The 17,100-nt window shown below is 47.2% G+C and overlaps 2 long non-coding RNA genes across 22 annotated transcripts in view; one reads left to right on the top strand and one right to left on the bottom strand.

Moving 5' to 3' along the window:
* Positions 1 to 17,100, top strand: part of LOC110261422 (uncharacterized) — a 154,670-nt gene that overhangs the window by 130,631 nt on the left and 6,939 nt on the right. The gene's annotated exons all lie outside the window — the stretch shown is intronic.
* Positions 1 to 17,100, bottom strand: part of ELAVL4 (ELAV like RNA binding protein 4) — a 144,812-nt gene that overhangs the window by 6,666 nt on the left and 121,046 nt on the right. For all 21 annotated transcript variants that reach the window (XR_014808367.1, XR_014808366.1, XR_014808363.1 and 18 more), the window contains 2 exons: positions 3,764 to 3,917; positions 1,194 to 1,419 (listed from right to left, as the gene is read on the bottom strand). This is a non-coding gene — a long non-coding RNA (ELAV like RNA binding protein 4). The remainder of the gene's footprint in view (positions 1 to 1,193; positions 1,420 to 3,763; positions 3,918 to 17,100) is intronic.

Here is a 17,100-nt window from a genome sequence, read left to right on the forward strand (position 1 = left end):
TCTTTTTACCACACACATTTTTTTTTGCCTTTGGAGGAGGGGAGTTTGAGGGTTCAGGTTTTTTTTGTTTGTCTGTTTGTTTTTTTAACGAGCTTATGATTTACAACCTGAAAACACCGCCCAGCAAACTGTCATTTTGTTATAATCTCCTTCATGTTCAGTATATTTGGGGACAAGCTAGTCACATCATGGGGCAGTAGTAACCATTGTTTCCACCATTAGAAGCCTGCTGGAAAGGCTTTTTACATAAATACTGCATGTGCTCTCACACAAAATAAAAATTAGATGACTTGGACTCTTCATGAAGTCATTAACCATTTCGAGTTCACGGGGCCTGCAAGGACACTCCCAAGGCTGATTTTTCTCCTCACTGTAGCTAGGTGGAAGGGCCTACTAATGGCTCATGGGATGTTTGAAAAAGAGAACGACCCTTTTATTGAAGGAAAGTCAGAACATGGGTGGAATAAAAGCATTATTTAGAACTACTATGGGTAGGTCAGGGATATTCTCATCTCTGGCACAGCAGAGGCTGATCAAGGTCGGAATGCCTTCATGGAGAGAAACCTGCCTTTCAGAAACGTCCCATGACGAGGGGACGCCCCACTGCACCTGGCGCTTCCTGGGGGGCTGGGTGCCTGAAGGAAACACTAATGAGGCATGGACAGAGCCTTTCTCCTCATCCTCCCAGAGTCCGCTGACTTCATGTCAGAGCAAAGTTAACACAGAGGAGAGGGCATCCCGACACCCTTGCCTTCCCGACCCAACAGTTACCAGCCGGAGAAAGAGGAGGGAGCCAGTCCTCTCTCTCTGGCAAGGCTACTCTCTTCTTTGACTTTATCAAAAGCCACCATCTTAGCCTTACGTCTAAACTGAGGAATGCCGTCAGTTATCTGTGATTAACGCTTGTGGAAACTGAACCTCACTGCTTGGTTAAATGCATAAATTTTGTTTCAACTAAAGAGTCTGAAGTTTAACCGCAGCCACAGTGGTAGTTTGAAAGGGAGCTTAGAAAAGCATCTGATCCCATCATCACATTTTCTAGCAGTGGAAACTGGGGTGCAGGGGGAGATCTGCACGGTGATGCCTGGGGGCAGAGGCCCTTAGCCTGCCCCATCCTCCAGAGCCGTGGGGTTCCCTGGCTCTGGCCGGGCTCTGTACCCGGGCAGGGCTCTTCCCCCTGTGGGCTTGCCTACCTGAACCTCTGAGCCTGGTGGTGAAGTGGGCCGGGGTAGCGCCGGTTTGGGGACTGGTAGAGCTGGGAGAGCAGGGCCTGGCTGGACTTCTGGCTGGGGTTGTTGGCAAACTTCACAGTAATCGGTTCTGTAGCACCGCTGGGCTTCTGGCCATTCAGCCCTTTGATGGCTTCTTCTGCCTCAATCCTCTTATCAAACCGGATGAATCCCACCCCTCTGGATACTCCTGAGGAAAGAAAAAGAGCCTTCATAAAGAGGGAACAGACTGCAGTTCCTGCTGCGGCGCAGTGGGTTAAAAATCTGACCGCAGCTACTCGGGTCATGGTGAAGATGTGGTGCAGTGGTTTAAAAGCATCTGGCACTGCTGCAGCTGCGGCGTGGATTCAATCCTTGGCCTCAGAACTTCCATATCTGGGAAGGGATGAGCTGGGCCCCATGAGGTTCTGAGGGGAGTTGGCCCGAGCCTGGCTTCCCGGATCTCTCTTACCCATCAAAATGCACCTGCCTGCACATCTGCCAGCATGGCTCTGGACCGGTGACTCCCTGCACAAAACACGGGCATCTCTCACTCTTTCCAGCCCTCCGACACCACCCTGCTCAGCCCTCAGTCTCCCTTTAGCTGCTGTAATTGATCACACACGGTCCAGTTTCTGGTCCTCCAATGTGTCCTCCATACCTGGCAACTAAAGAATCTATTTGAAAAGTTAACTCTGACCACATTGCACCCTTTAAATCATCTTTTATACCTTTTTTGTACCTTTTCAATATTTTTCCTTGTTCATGGTACCTCTTCCTCATTGCTCTCTACTCTAAACACGGAAGAACAAATGATTAAAACCCACAAAAACCCTCCCGTGGCTCCATGCTGCATACAGATGAAGTCCAGACTTGCTGGCATGGCATTTAATGCCCCTGATGATCTGGTCCCAGTCCCCTGTTGAACCTCATGCCAGCCGTGTTGAACTGCCAGATATTCCTTGAACAGGCTGTGGATATGTCCTAGCCACCTCTTCTCTAGGATGCATCCCATCCACCTAGAATGGTCTACCTCTCCTTCTTGCCAGATAACTGCAAGTCATCCTCCAAAATTCTGTTCAAACATCACCTCCATGATGGAACCTTCCTTCCCAACAGTGCCCCCAGGCCCAGCCCGCCCTCTCCTGAGCTCTTGTGCTGCACGGCACAACCCTAGCAGGTACTTCTCACACTGGAGTCTTGTGAGGGTGGGACCATGCCAGCTTCATTCCCTGGTCTCTGGTGACCCCTGCGCAGCATCTGAGGCAGAGCTGCCTTCAGCGAGGGTTTGTGGCAATGGTCAAATGATCAGCACATGCTAAACTGCTCTCAGGGGGTGTTTTCCATTGGGATCGCCTTTGGAGTAGATGAAAATATTCTGTCGTCAAAAATGCAAGAGGAGTTCCCATTGTGGCACAGCAGAAACAAATCCGACTAGGAACCATAAGGTTGTGGGTTCCATCCCTGGCCTCGCTCAGTGGGTTATGGATCTGCTGTTGCGGTGAGCTGTGGTGTAGGTCACAGATGCGGCTCGGATCTGGCATTGCTGTGGCTCTGGCGTAGGGTGGTGGCAACAGCTCCGATTCCCCTAGCCTGGGAACTTCCATATGCCACAGGTGCAGCCCTAAAAAGACAAAAATAAAATAAAATAAAATAAAATATTTAAAAAAAATGCAACAGAAAAGAAAATCATGGACTTGGAAAAAAGACTTGTGGTTGCCGAGGGGGAGGGGGAGGGAGGGGACGGATTGGGAGCTTGGGGTTAATAGATGCAAACTGTTGCCTTTGGAATGAATTAGCAATGAGAGCCTGCTGTGTAGCACTGAGAACTATGTCTAGTCACTTATGCTGGAGCATGATAATGTGAGAAAATAGAATGTATACATGTATGTGTAACTGGGTCACCATGCTGTACAGTAGAAAAAAAAATTGTATTGGAAAAATAACAATAAAAAAATAAAAAAATTAAATTAAAAATTAAAAAAAAAATGCAAGCGAGGTGCCTTCCTTACTGAGAGGTGGTGGTTGCTCTTCCTTGCTACGGCTGAAGTAGCGGCACGGCACCACATCTTGGGCTATCCCTGAACTGCTACCAACGGGACAGAAGTCAGATGCCCCGCTTTGGACCACTTGGGTCCTCACATGTGAAATGAGGCGGCCTGACGAGGCAACTCTAAATGCTATCATCAGAGCCAGAGCTCTACATACAGGCTCCTTTCACAGACCAAAGTAATGTTACTTGGTCAAGGACTGAAAGAGACGTTGAAGGTCATTCAGTCCCACACTCAACGTGACGGCTGAATCCTCTTTACAACTCTGCCAGGGAGTTTAGCTGCTTGAAGAACAATTTACCCTGATCTTCATCTCCTACTTCCCAGCACGGCCCATCTGAAGTTGGGGGCAACTGGTGGATAAAAAGTCTTTCTCTGAAGTAAAAAATCTGCCTACTCCCATCTTTTACCCCAAGTCATCATACCCCTCTGCTCCTATGAGTCACAGAGCACAGGCTGGTGACACTGAGACACAAGGAAAGAAATGACAAAGAAATGCTTCACCTGTGACTTGATCGACCAGGATTCGTGAGGTGATGATGCGGCCATATTGCGAGAAAAGCTGCTCCAGTTCCTTCTGCGTCATGGTTTTGGGAAGGCCGCTAACGTACAGGTTAGCATCCCTGATTGAGGCAGAGCTCGGACGGGCGTATGAGACCTAGGAAAAGGCAAGAGGGGCTAAATCCATTAGAGGCAACACCCTCTGAGTCGAGACTGAGTCGACAATTAAGATGACAGCCCCCCGTCTATCATTCTAACTCACAGTGTCAGTTCAAATAACGCCGTAGTTCAGATTTTAGCTGCTCTTGGAATAGCCATGAGAACCAGGAGAACAGCCAGGGAGGAATAAAAGGAGAGTTGATGATAGCTTAAAACAAATGCACAGATAAGGGTCTCTAAGTGCAGAACAAAATAGCTACTGTATGGCAGCTGTTAAATGCAGAACTACCCACACATGGAATTCTGAAGATTTACCTCCTGGATGTGGGTGTATAGATGATTTACTGTATCCAACACATAATAATCTTTGAATAAACCAAAAAAAAAAAAAAAAGACCCATGAAATTCTGCTCTGCAAATTTCTCTCCTTGCCACCACCCACCCCCACCCCCTTCTTAGACGCATGAAAGCGATCAGGTTCTCTGCAAGACTTTTTTTTTTTTTAATGTCCCATCCTTTGTGTTGTTCCAATCTGTTCCCACAAGGTCTGCTCTCACTGAATGACAAAGTGCTGGTGAAATGGGGCTGAATGAACATCTGCTTGCGAAACTGGCTATGTGACCTTGTCATAACATCTGCAAGAACCAGTGGCCTTCTAACTTTGAGGCAGAGCAGATAAAACCACAATAAACAGAATGAGGGTGCAGTGGAAAGCAGGGAGGGAGAGGGCAGTGGAGAGAGAAACGAGCCTTGCTGGTTATAATAAGTTCGACTTTGTAAATTTGTCCTCCCAGATCTCTCAACTGCTTTTTTTTCCCCAAAAAAGCTAACACAGAAGTGTAAACAGATCTGAAATTCCATCTGCAAGAAGCCAAATCTGTAGCAGTACACATAAGCAAAGCAAACCCCAGCAGTCATTAATTTTAGACTTCCATTTACTTATTTATTTATTTTTTAAGAAAACAACATCAGACATTTGAAATATAATTTACAGCTAGTCTAACAAAAGCACTTTCCTGCTAAAGCTATTTCTGGGGCGGTTATGGCTCAGAATAGATGATGAAAACAGTCATTTCAGAGCACATCTGACAATGCTGGACAGGAAGGGACCTATATGCCTTAGCATTTTTCAGTTGGGAGTTTTATTTCATTTATATAACCAATTCATAGGACCTGCTAAGACGATAGGGGTAAGTGTGTGTGTGTGTGTGTGTGTGTGTGTGCACGCACGCACGCGCGCGTGTGCTCTGCACACAGAAAAGCATGTTTACAAAAGGAATTGTACTTCTTAAACGGGACCTTTGGTATTAGCAACTAAACGTCCAGCAGTGAAGTGGACCTTGACTCTGAGAATGGGTCTAGCGGCAGACCATGCAAAGAGCCATGAGGCATGGGCAGACCCCTCACCCATGGCACTCTCCCTTTCTGTGCAGAGACGCCAGGTCTCTTTATGGGCTTCCCACCTAAAAAAGATGTTTACCCAACATAAAATAAAATGATGTGCGTGACTAATCGGTCTCACTGGCCTCTTCCTGTCAGTGGGACAAGGCAGCCCATCTACAGCGTCTACGTCTTCTAGAAACTCGTGGGTGGCCTCTGTAGGCTTCCTCCCTGCCCACGGCTGAGAGGCAGAGGGACCTTTACATGGAGCATCCCTGCATGTGCATTTGAGGGTAGGGGCTGAAAAATCAAGAATCCCATGTGACTGCCAGAACAGGACATTGCTCCACACAAGGCTCTCCTACCCCTGTCCTTTCAGGTTATAACCCAGCAGAACGATTTTTTTCTAGGCACAAGGAAGGAGTGGTAGGGAGGGGAAAATAGAACATCAGTAATATGTCTGTCTCACCCCTGCCAATGACTAACCAAGTAATTATCTGAATGATCTTGGTGATCCCCCAAACATACCCCCTACCTCTGTGCTTTTGTTCATTGGAAAAAAACTCCCACCTACTTCCTCAGGCCCTGCTCCTACTCCTTCTCAGGCCCAGCTCAAATGCCACCTTCTCTGGACAGCTATCCTTGGTCTTAGCGCCTCCTTACCCCCCCCCACACACGGTGCTCTCGATGAACCACATCTATGGTTCTTAACCTGTTCTGACCTTGATTCACCATCTATCTGTTCTGCTGTTGTTGAGGTCTTGGGTTGTGTGTGTGTGCCTTATTCATCTCTATGACTTTAGCTCCCAGCACAGAGCCTGATACGTGGAGGGTGCTCAACACCTACTAAAAGAATGAATGAACACCCACAGATCATAATGAATGACTTGGGCATGAACGGCTCTTTGGGGTTAATTGCAGTTTAGATTCCGCTACTTAGGGGGAATGCTGAGAGTTAAGCATCCAGAATCACAGTTGTGTTTTCCTACTAGGCTAAGAGCTAAGATACAGGTTTTCCATTCTCCAGTGTCTGGGATTGGAAAGCCTGAAAGACTGTCGTAGGACTAGATTTTAGAGGTCTTCAAACATTTCCTGAGGGTCTGCCATGAGCTAGGCACAGTGCTGTGTGCTGGGGATACACAATAAGCAAGAACAAAGCATGGTTCTTGCCCTAAAGGACTCCCAAGTCCATGAGGGCAACAGGCACCCCCGCAGGTACTCAGTAAATATGAGCTGAATGGAAGAATGGACCAATTATCCTAATGCCGTAAGATGTGTGCCATTCCAGGGCCATGTAGGGACTGGAACACAGAGAAAGGGAGAAGGATCTCCCTTTTAATTAAGGGCTAAAATGGCCAGGAAGGAGACAGAGCTGAGGTGAGACTGTTGGTAAGACAGGTAGGGTCAGGGAACCATGGCCTGATGACGGCCCTCTTATTGTGAGGACAAAAGAGATGACGAAGGTCAAGGGTTTAGTGCAGTGCCTTCCTGGCACAATGGACAGTAACGACCTTGATTCCCCTTAGTTCTGGGCAGCCAGGAATGGGGTACAGAGGGGAGCAGGCTGGGGACAGATCTGCTTGGAAAAGGAGCTGGCACTGGGAAGTCAATGACATTCCCCCAAAGGAGGATTCCGACAGAGGCAGAATCTCAGTCAGGGAGGATGACTGTGACAGGCCCCGGTCACAACACAGTGACCAATCCTAAGGGTGGACGGCACCTAGACCATTCACTAAGCCTAATTCTCACTTAGTTTTTCTCCTCCATTTGGAACCTTCAGTCTTTTGTTCTCTTAGTCCCCTGTCCAGGAAACCTGAAGAAGTGGGAGTGGACAAAAACAACAGGAAAAGGATCTTTCCACATTCAATATCCAAATGCTTGTCCCAGAATCTAAACTTTTCACGTTTCCTTATATATTTATTAAATTCTAACAGCGTGACTACAGGTGTGAGGCTCTTAGTCAGGCCGAAATATTTCTTTTTTGGCCACACCTGTGGCATATGGAAGTTCCTGGGCCAGGGAAGGAACCCATACCACAGCAGTGACTCAAGCCACTGCAGTGACAATGCTGGATCTTTAACTCACTGTGCCACAAGAGAACTCTTAGGCTGAAATATTTCTAAAAAATCACTGACTTTTAGCCTTTGCAGAGAGTCAGCATTGCTGGCCTTATTAACCCCACTAGAGCCCAGGGCTTGCAGTGCTGGAGGCAGTGCCCTGAAGAACCATCAGACCATCAGGATCCTGCTCCCTTCTTTCATCCAGAACCCCTAAAGACAAGACTGGCCTTTCTATGCTAGCACTGACCTTGTTCTGGAGCTCCGCAAGAGCTGGGGGTGGGAAGGCCACTCCCACTGGCCCAAAGGCTGGTGACTTTACAAACGGTCTTGATGAAAGATGTACAATCACTCCAACCTTCCTGTGCCTCCCCATTCCTGCAGGCTCACAGTAAGCCTGACTCTCTGCAAGAGTGGCAATATAGCACAGAGCTTCTGAGACCATGGGCCGGCTCTAAGTGACCTTACTTGTGACCTTGGCTAAGTCATTTCATCTTGATAAGGGACAAGGGACAATTCTCCTTTGATGGGTTATTGTAGACAATTAAGATAACAGATTTAATGTGTCTAGCACATACCTATAGTTATCCATTTAGTAAATATTATTATGTGATGAATCAACAGACCTTTGTTGGCCAGTCTGGGCCTTGAGCTCCCATTGGGACACATCTTTCAATGTTAAGACATAAGCAGGAGCTCCCTTCATGGCTCAGCGGTTAACAAGCCCGACTAGTATCCATGAGGACGCAGGTTCCATCCCTGGCCTCACCCAGTGGGTTAAGGATCTCATGTTGCCACGAGCTGTGGTGTAGGTCTCAGATGTGACTCAGATCCAGCATTGCTGTGGCTGTGGTGTAGCCCGGCAGTTGTAGCTCCTATTCCACCCCTAGCCTGGGAACTTCCATATGCCACCGATGTAGCCCTAAAATGCAAAACCAAAACAAAACAAAAGACATAAGCAGACATCTGGAACACGTCAGTGTGGGCCAACAGAAGCACTGTCCTCCCCTCCGAATGATGGGGTCTGGATCGTCCTTTACCACTTCACTGCCGTGAATTTCCTCCACACATTCCTACAGATTCTGCTGCTTCACATCCACAAAGTACTTCCCATTTTCTGAAGTGGCTTCACAAGGCTGCCCTGAGTGCTTCTCACCAAGGTGGTAAGGTGGGCACTGTCAGAGAGGGGGCAGCAGGACCAGGGCTGGGGGCTGCCACTTGCTGCACAGCACTCACAGGTGCCTTCACCTGCGGACAGCCAGGGCTTGGCCGGGGCAGGGTCGGAGGAACAGCATGGCCTCGCAAGAAGTGTTTCCCGAATCATCTGACAACACCTTGGCCCTTGTCTGACCCACCATGGTACAGAGAAAGGAGAAGGCTTGGAAAGCATGGTAAAGGCATGCTCTTCGGTGTCACGAGAAGGGTAAGATTAGAGGAAAGGTGCTTCTTTGGGAAAACACTGGCATTAGAAGATGAGAGTTCATTCACTCCTCTGCTTCCTGAACACTTTCCCTGTGCCAGGCCCTGGGCTGGGACAGTCTTTGCTTTAAGGAACCCACAGTCTGGCGAGGGAAGTATGCAAGCGAGTGAAGAATGTAGTACAGAGGCTGTTCCAGAGGCGGTGTGGGGGTTACGGGGTTCCCACTCCCAGTGTTTCCTTCCATGTGGAGGATGCTCCCTGGAGTAACAGGCCAGGCCTCTTTGTACCCCTTCATCCCCTCTTCTCTATGGAAGTGGAGCCACAGCTGTGAATAGGCTTCAATAAAGGAAATGAGCAGTGAGCCTCAGACGTTGCCTGCTTCCTCCCTTCTGGGAACCAGATGCCATCCGGAAGCACTTTATGTTCCAGGCTCTGAGTTCTATGGGAGCAAGCTATGCTCTCATGTGGGGAGGCCTATGGGATCCAGAGCACCTGTGACATATTATGTCAGTCTGTCCAAGTGTGAGGTTCTGTGTTAGGAAGCCCATTATGTCCATAGAATCCCTTTTAAAAAATTTTTCTTTTCTTTTCTTTTTTTTTTTTAATGGCCGTACCTGCAGCTTATGGAAGTTCCTGGGCTAGGGATCGAATTGGAGCTGCAGCTGTGGCAACAACAGACCCAAGCCACATCTGTGATTTATGCTGCAGCTGTGGCAACACCGGATCCTTAACCCACTGAGCGAAGCCAGGGATTGAACCTGCATCCTCACAAAGACAAGGCTGGGATCTTAACTCACTGAGCCACAATGGGAATTGTCCCCTCTGGGCCTTAGTCAGTAATAAAGATGAACTTAGGATTCCATAAGTTTTTCTCTTTGTCTTATCTCTCAGTTGGTTACAAACTTGTATGCAGGAAACAAGGATGCCATTTGCTGGCCCCTTTGAATTACAAGGATCCCTATCATTGACTGGATGTTGTCATGAGCTAGGCATTCTATTTGCAAAACTGCTAATCGCCACAACCATAGTTCGTGGTAAGATGAAATAAAGGTGACAGATGATGCTGGTGATGCTAGCAGAAAGCATTATCCTTGAAATCTGTTTCATAGAAACCTGATCCTGGAAGTGAGCTCAAAAGTTCAGGGTAGGATTAGATCCTACCTGAAGAAGACCATTGGCCAACCACCAGATACACTGCCAAGGACAGGAAGCTCATTCCCTTATGAGGCATCCTACACCAGTAGCTTCCAACCTTCTCCCATTTCTATTCTGGCTCCACACACTAGGAGCATCCTTTCTGTCCTCGCCACCCCTCATGTCTCCTGTGAGTCTCACTGACAGATGATAGTTAGAGCATCGGGCTACTATATTTTGTGACAGGCTACTCCAAGAATGTATTCATGTATGTTATTTTAACTGAAACACAGCATCTCTTCTGGAATGGAGAAGAGACAGAGGTTAAGAGCAAGGGTTTTGGGGTTGGAGAGAGGTAGATTTAAATCCTAATCACTTACTAGCTATAAATGGTAAGCCTTGGGGTAAGTCGCTTACACTTTCTGAGCTGTTTCACTTGAATAACCTAGTTTAGAAGCTTTCTAATAGAGCTGTTGGAGCATTTAAACAAGCTAATGCATATATGATTCTTAGGCACTATGCCTTGCACACAGTAAGTGCTCAATAAACAGTGGCTTTGATACAGTTGCTATGTACTTAGGCCTTATGCTAGAGGCTGTGGGTACAGAAATGGATACAACAGTCCCTGACACGGAGGACTATTAGTCTAGCAGAGGAGACACTCATTTCAGAAGATCAGGCTGCAGATTTTCCGCAATCTGGTGTAACATCATACTGTCTGAGTGAGCCCAAACTCCCCAGAGCATACGGATCCCTGGGGGCATTCATTCCAAAGAGACCAGGAGGATGTTGGCAGAGAAAGGACTCTGGTGTTTCCAGGGCCTTCTAGGAGCAAACCTTCCCTGGGACTTCTGATCCTACCTCCAGGAGCAGAAAGAACAGGAAGAAGCTAGCTGGCTCTTGAAACAACAGCTTTGATTGTGAGGATCGATTTAGCCCTGTGCTTGCGGCTGCAGCCCTGCCCACAGGCAGAACAGGTATCTGCTTATGAGCCCACTCCTCATACTCCCTTCACCCACCGCCTGATATATGATACGTGGTTGACATGACATTCTTTTACCAGGGACAAGACCTGATGGTAATGTTTCTAATGAGTTCTGATTGTGCCACTTCTTCCTGCTCAAAACCTCCAGTGTTTCTCCAGCACCTTGTGAGGGAAGTGCAAATCCCTTATCTGAGCATCCAGGGCCTGCTGGGCTATGGCCCAACCTCTCATCTCCTGCAAACCCTTCTAGGCACCCTATGCCTCAGTTCAAACTAAATGCCTCTGTTCTTGGTATCCGTTCATCATCATGGCAAAATACACTCCAGTCCAAGCTTCTAGGCCCAGCCTGAATGCCACCTCCTCCACGAAGCCCAAGCTCTCTCCTTGGACTCTACAGATGATACACATTTCGGTGGCAACCACTATTGCACCCTGCTCCCCATCACAGTCATCTGTGCTAACACCTCATCTGCCAAATAGTCTGATTATTCTGGTGGTCTCTGAAGACCCTCTGTGGCATCTAGTCTCCAAACCTTACATAGGGCAGGAGCTCAAAAAAGATCTCTGAATTGAAACAAAAATGTATAATATAGTGTACGGAGGGCATTTTAGCTCCTTTCCCAGGAGCTGATTCTGAGGTGGAGAAGGATAGAGGGAATCATCTATTTGAAGTATATCCAGAAAATGTCATGAAAGTATTTGCACACAGTAGGCAGGATTAATATTTCTTTCTTTCTTTTTTTCTTTTGTCTTTTTGCCATTTCTTGGGCCGCTACCGCGGCATATGGAGGTTCCCAGGCTAGGGTCGAATTGGAGCCATAGCCATCAGCCTACGCCAGAGCCACAGCAATGCAGGATCCGAGCCGCATCTGCAACCTACACCACAGCTCACAGCAACGCCAGATCCTCAACTCACTGAGCGAGGCCAGGGACTGAACCCACAACCTCATGGTTCCTAGTTGGATTCGTTAACTACTATGCCACAACGGGAACTCCAGGATAAATATTTCTTTTAAAAAATGCTGTGGTGATAGAACTTATGTCCCTTACAATTTCTTTTTAAAAGTCCCTCTAGGAGTTCCCCGTGGCCTAGCAGTTAAGGATTTGGCATTGTCACTGCTGTGGTTTGGGTTTGATCCCAGGCCTGGGAACTTCTGCATGCTGTGTGCATGGCCAAAAAAAAAAAAAAGAAAAGTCCATCTAATTATCAAGGGGGATTGCTTGGTATATGGACCTCGCTGTCTATCTGTTGGCCCCCAGAAGGCAGAGATGTGTTGAAGGTTTTGTGGCCTGATTAGTGGAAGAGTTGGTCTCAGACAAGGATCTAAGACATTCAGTCTCCTCACAAAACTGCAACTCCTAACTGAGTTTAGGAGTTTACAAAAGACTGGTAAGACTTCTGTGGTCACTTGGAAGCTCCATAATACTTTGCACTATACAAAGCCTCTGTATATGCTTTCCAAGGCATGTACAGACTCAGACTCATTCTTTACTTCCTTATGTATCTCTCAAACATGTAGATGGGAGAAAGGTTTCCCCTCTCCCCACGTAATTTTTACCCTATTCACTGCCATCTTCATTCTGGGGAGCATTACTCGAGCAATCCATTATAAGCTAGGATTACCTATAAGCGAGACATTATTAGTTCCATTTTCCAGATGACAAACTCTGGCTCAGTGAGTACTTGCCCAAGGTAACCACAGCTGAACTAAACAAGGCTGGATACGATTCCGAATTTTGGGATGTTTTCACTATGCCAGGCTAATGTGGACAGTGAAATAAAAGCCACATACTTGGCATAAACTGCTACCTTCCCTGGAAAGTTACCAAGCTGGAAAGATCACGCTATAATATTTTATTAGTTAGACTGTCAGAGCTGAAAGGAACCATTCTACAGATGAGGAAATAAGTCCAGAGAAATAAACTAAATTGTCCAAGTTCATCCTGGTAGTTTTTGATGGAGCTGGAGCTGACTCTTCATCTTATCTCAGAGCTCTTTGAATGGACAACAGGGAGAGGAATGTGGCTCTAGGATCTTTGACAAACCAGCTGATTTGCCCTGGGGCTTCATGGAAACCATGGAGAAGTGACTCTTTTTTTTTTTTTTTTTTGCTTTTTAGGGCTGCACCCAAGGCATATGGAAGTTCCTAGGCTAGTGGTTGAAACAGAGCTACAGCTGCCGGCCTATGCCACAGCCTCAGCAACACCAGATCCCAGCTGCATCTGTGACCTATACCACAGCTCATGGCAACGCCAGATCCTTAACCCACTGAGCGAGGCCAGGGATCAAACCTGCAACCTCATGATTCCTAGTCAGATTCGTTTCCGCTGCGCCACGACAGGAACTCCGAGAAGTGATCCTTTATTCCCCAGGGCCACTGATGTTCTAGGCCAGCGCTGTCCAACAGAACTTTCTGGGATCAAGAAAACCTAGATCTGTGCCGCCCAACATGGTAGCCACCAGCTACACATGGGTCCTGAGCACGTGAAACATGCCTAGTGTGACTAAGGAACTAAATTTTTCTTTCATTTTAATTAATTAATTTATTATTATTATTATTCTTTTTTGGTCTTTTTAGGGCCACATCTGTAGCATATGGAGGTTCCCAGGGTAGGGATTGAATCAGAGCTGTAGCTGCTGGCCTACACCACAGCCGTAGTAGCAACATGGGATCCAGCCACGTCTGCATCTACACCACAGCTCACGGCAATGCCAGATCCACTGTGTGAGGCCAGGGATCGAACCTGCGTCCTCATGGATGCTAGTCAGATTCATTTCTGCTGACCCACAGTGGGAACTCCTCTTTCATTTTAATTTAAATTCAAATATAAATAACCATTTGTGGCTAGTAGCTATGATACTGGACAAAACAGTTCAAGGCCCAGGAACAACATAAAGTTATAGCATCTCAGAGCCAGAGGGACCTTTAGGATCAGTTAGTCAGACTCCAGCCTGGCAAAGGACACCCTTCCATATCACCCTAATGACTCTGTTTGAATGTCTCTGACAACCAGGGACTCACTACCATCCAAGGCAAATAACAGACACACAAGTTCTCTTCCCGCATTCTTGACATATAGGATTGCGCTTCACAGGCACTGCAGTCTTTTTCTCTAGACAATGGAAAAGCAACTGCTGTGGGGTGAATATGTGAGTGCAGCACCGTCTGGCTATCTTCCTCATTTGCCCCTGGACAACCCTTAGTGTGTTTTCAAAATGCAGAGCTGAGAATGGTTCTAAGACACTGGGGATGTGTTGACCAGAGTGAACAAGAAAGGACCACTCTTTTCTGGGGTCTGGAGCCCACCGTTCGGCTAAGAAAGCTGAGCTGTGCTGAATTTTTTTAGAGCAGCTCGTATCATGCTACAGGATTCTTTTACACTTGTAGATAGCTAAAGCCCTCAAGCCTCATTCTACACTCTTCTGAAAACCTACATGTCCTTGTAACCTGTACCTGTCCAATTTTCTTTTATTATTATTATTATTATTATTATTGCTTTTTAGGGCCATACCCGTGGCTTATGGAAGTTCCCAGGCTAGGGGCTGAATTGGAGCAACAGCTGCTGGTCCACACCACAGCCACAGCAACGTGGGATCCAAGCCACATCTTCGATCTGCACCACAGCCCACAGCAACGCCAGATCCTGGACCCACCAAGTGACGCCAGGGGTCGAACCAGCATCCTCATGGATATTAGTCGGGTTTGTTTCTGCTGTGCCACAAGGGGAACTCCCTGTGCAATTTTCTTTTGTAACCCAGACATAGGACCTGTGGATGACCTTTAAGATACAGGGAACATATCAGCCTCACTGGGCAGAGGATAGGGGAACTGTATTTCCATCTCTCAAACTCCTACACCTGTATCTGAATTGATTCACTCAGGAAGTTAACGGGGCACTGGGAAGCAAAGCAGCCAAATGGAATCTTGCACAGCAGAGAAAGGAGTCCCTGGTACAGCGAGGGAAGCGGGTCTCCTCTTTCCCCTGGCCTTGCCATGTGCCCGCTCTTCGTTCCTTCCCCTGGCCTTGCCATGTGCCCTCTCTTCGTTCCTTGGGGATTTGGTGATCCAGCTGCCCCTCCTGACCTTGGCCGGGGAGCACTCCCACACTGGCTCTGACTACAGACACAATGGGGGAAGGAGAGAAAAATGCCTTTTTATTATTAACAAGACTGGGGGAGGTAGTCTATCATTTCTGGGTGGGGTGATATCCATCAGCAAAAAATGATCTGCTAACTCTCCGGGAAGCATTAAGAGCAGTGATAGGAGAAATAATTGCTTATGCCGAGTGCAAAGAAAAGATGCCTCAGCGGAATGGAGGCCTTTAGCAAGGCAGGTGATTGCGGGTGGAGGGAGGGAGGCGAGGCTCCCCGACGACCTCTGGCAAGAGGAAGAAGCGGGAGGGGCAAACTGGAACCTGCAAAACTCAAGTGTGGAAAGATCCCCTGGAGGCACCAGTAGTGCTATTAGAAGAAGAAAGCGAAAATGGAGAAATGGCTAAGCAGCATCAGATCACCCAGAGGCTGAAATAAAGGAGCTGTCTTCCTTCCCCAGGAAGGGAGGTTTTTTTCGCTTCCCTCACACACCTTCCCCTCCTCTAGTCCTGCTCCCTCTGGAACCAGGCTGTGGCCTCGTGATAAAGCTTCTTTCTTACACTCTCACCCCCTCTCCTGACCGAGTGCCAACCCTCCTGGGTTCAGTCAGAGTGGCAGGAACAGCCTTTTTGTCCCCTCATCCAGACCTAATCCTGAAGTCACTCTCCCCTCCAGCTTGCACAAGAGCTGTGCTCTGGGGATGCTTTTTTTAAAAGTCATGTTTTTATAATTTGAGTAATAGCTTAATGCAAGTATTAGGAAAAGAAAAGCCTCAAAATCATTTGTAAATGTAATACAATAAGAAAAGGAAGGAAATACATAAAAATGTTAACAGCATTGAGTTGGAAATGGCTAGCATTGCCTTCATTCTATGATAATGTATTTTCCGAAATATTTATAAATCAGCATGTCTTGCTTTTAAAATGAGTAAAAAAGCTCCTAATAGAGCTGATGAAAACCAGTGTCCAATGCTGACAGAAACCTATCACAAAAGCCTGCAAGCCGCTGGTTTCATTCGTCAAACACCCTGAGAGACACACCACTGCCAGATGAACCTTCTTGGAACTTTATTTTGACCAGATCCCTCACCTGCTCAAACCATATACAACTCCCTACTCCCCTCTCCTCAGTTCCTTGATCCAGTGGGGACTCCGGCAGCCCTGGGGCCGCCCCCATTTCACTGCATTAGAGGTGCTCCTTTTCATGTCCCAGAGATTAGCTGCCAGAGGCAAAACAGTGAATGCTTCTCTAATCCTGCCCCTTAAACTCAGGTTAATCCCAACAGGCTCCCACTACTCTGAAAGGTTTAGGATTCCAAATCCTCAAGTTCCATTTTGGATCACTTTTTACTGAAGGCTTTCACTACAACCTGTGTATCAATCCAAACCTTTGGTAAATCGCATCCCTCTTTTGAAGATACTACAGAACCATCTGCTTTTCTTTGTTCTCAATTAATACAGCCCAGAGCTGGACCACTGCAACTGCATTCAACGGAGTGCTTCTTAGCAAGAGGCTGGAATTATAGTGTAAATTCAGAAGCTGCTCACAGGGAACTTTACCCAATGGTCTGTGATGTTCTATATGGGAAAAGAATCTGAAAAAGAATGGATGTGTGCACATATATAACCGAATCACTCTGTTGTACAGCAGAAATGATCACAGCTTTGTAAGTCAACTGTACTTCAATAAGACTTTAAAAAATGAAAAAAAAAACAATAAAAAGAATAAAACAATTTCAGAAGCTGCTCTGGTAAAGCCCATGGAGAGGTTCAGGACTGGGACATCCAGTGTAGAGTTGAGGAATACCAGGAATCATTTTCCAGAATCCACAGCCATTTTGCCCAGTGCTCTCAGACTCTAAAGACAAGCCGGTTAAAAAAAAAAAGGCTAAACAGTACTCTCAAAGCCCTGTACAGGGCAAATTATCTCCACTGGGTTTAGGGTTGAAATGCTGAGAAATGAGCCAGTTTGGGGTCTTTGGCGGGCTAGTCAGTGTAAGCCCCTGATCCACCCCCATGCGTCTCTGACTCATGTGGATGGGAGAATCTCCATGGCACCGCCACTTCTGGGTCACTGAAATCCTAGGACCTGGCACGGGGCCTAGAAGGCAGG

This window comes from Sus scrofa, chromosome 6, assembly GCF_054392235.1.
Source record: "Sus scrofa isolate SSC_HxYL_T2T_F1_AM1 chromosome 6, Sscrofa_HxYL_maternal_Yorkshire_Landrace_v2.0, whole genome shotgun sequence".
NCBI classification, from domain to species: domain Eukaryota; kingdom Metazoa; phylum Chordata; class Mammalia; order Artiodactyla; family Suidae; genus Sus; species Sus scrofa.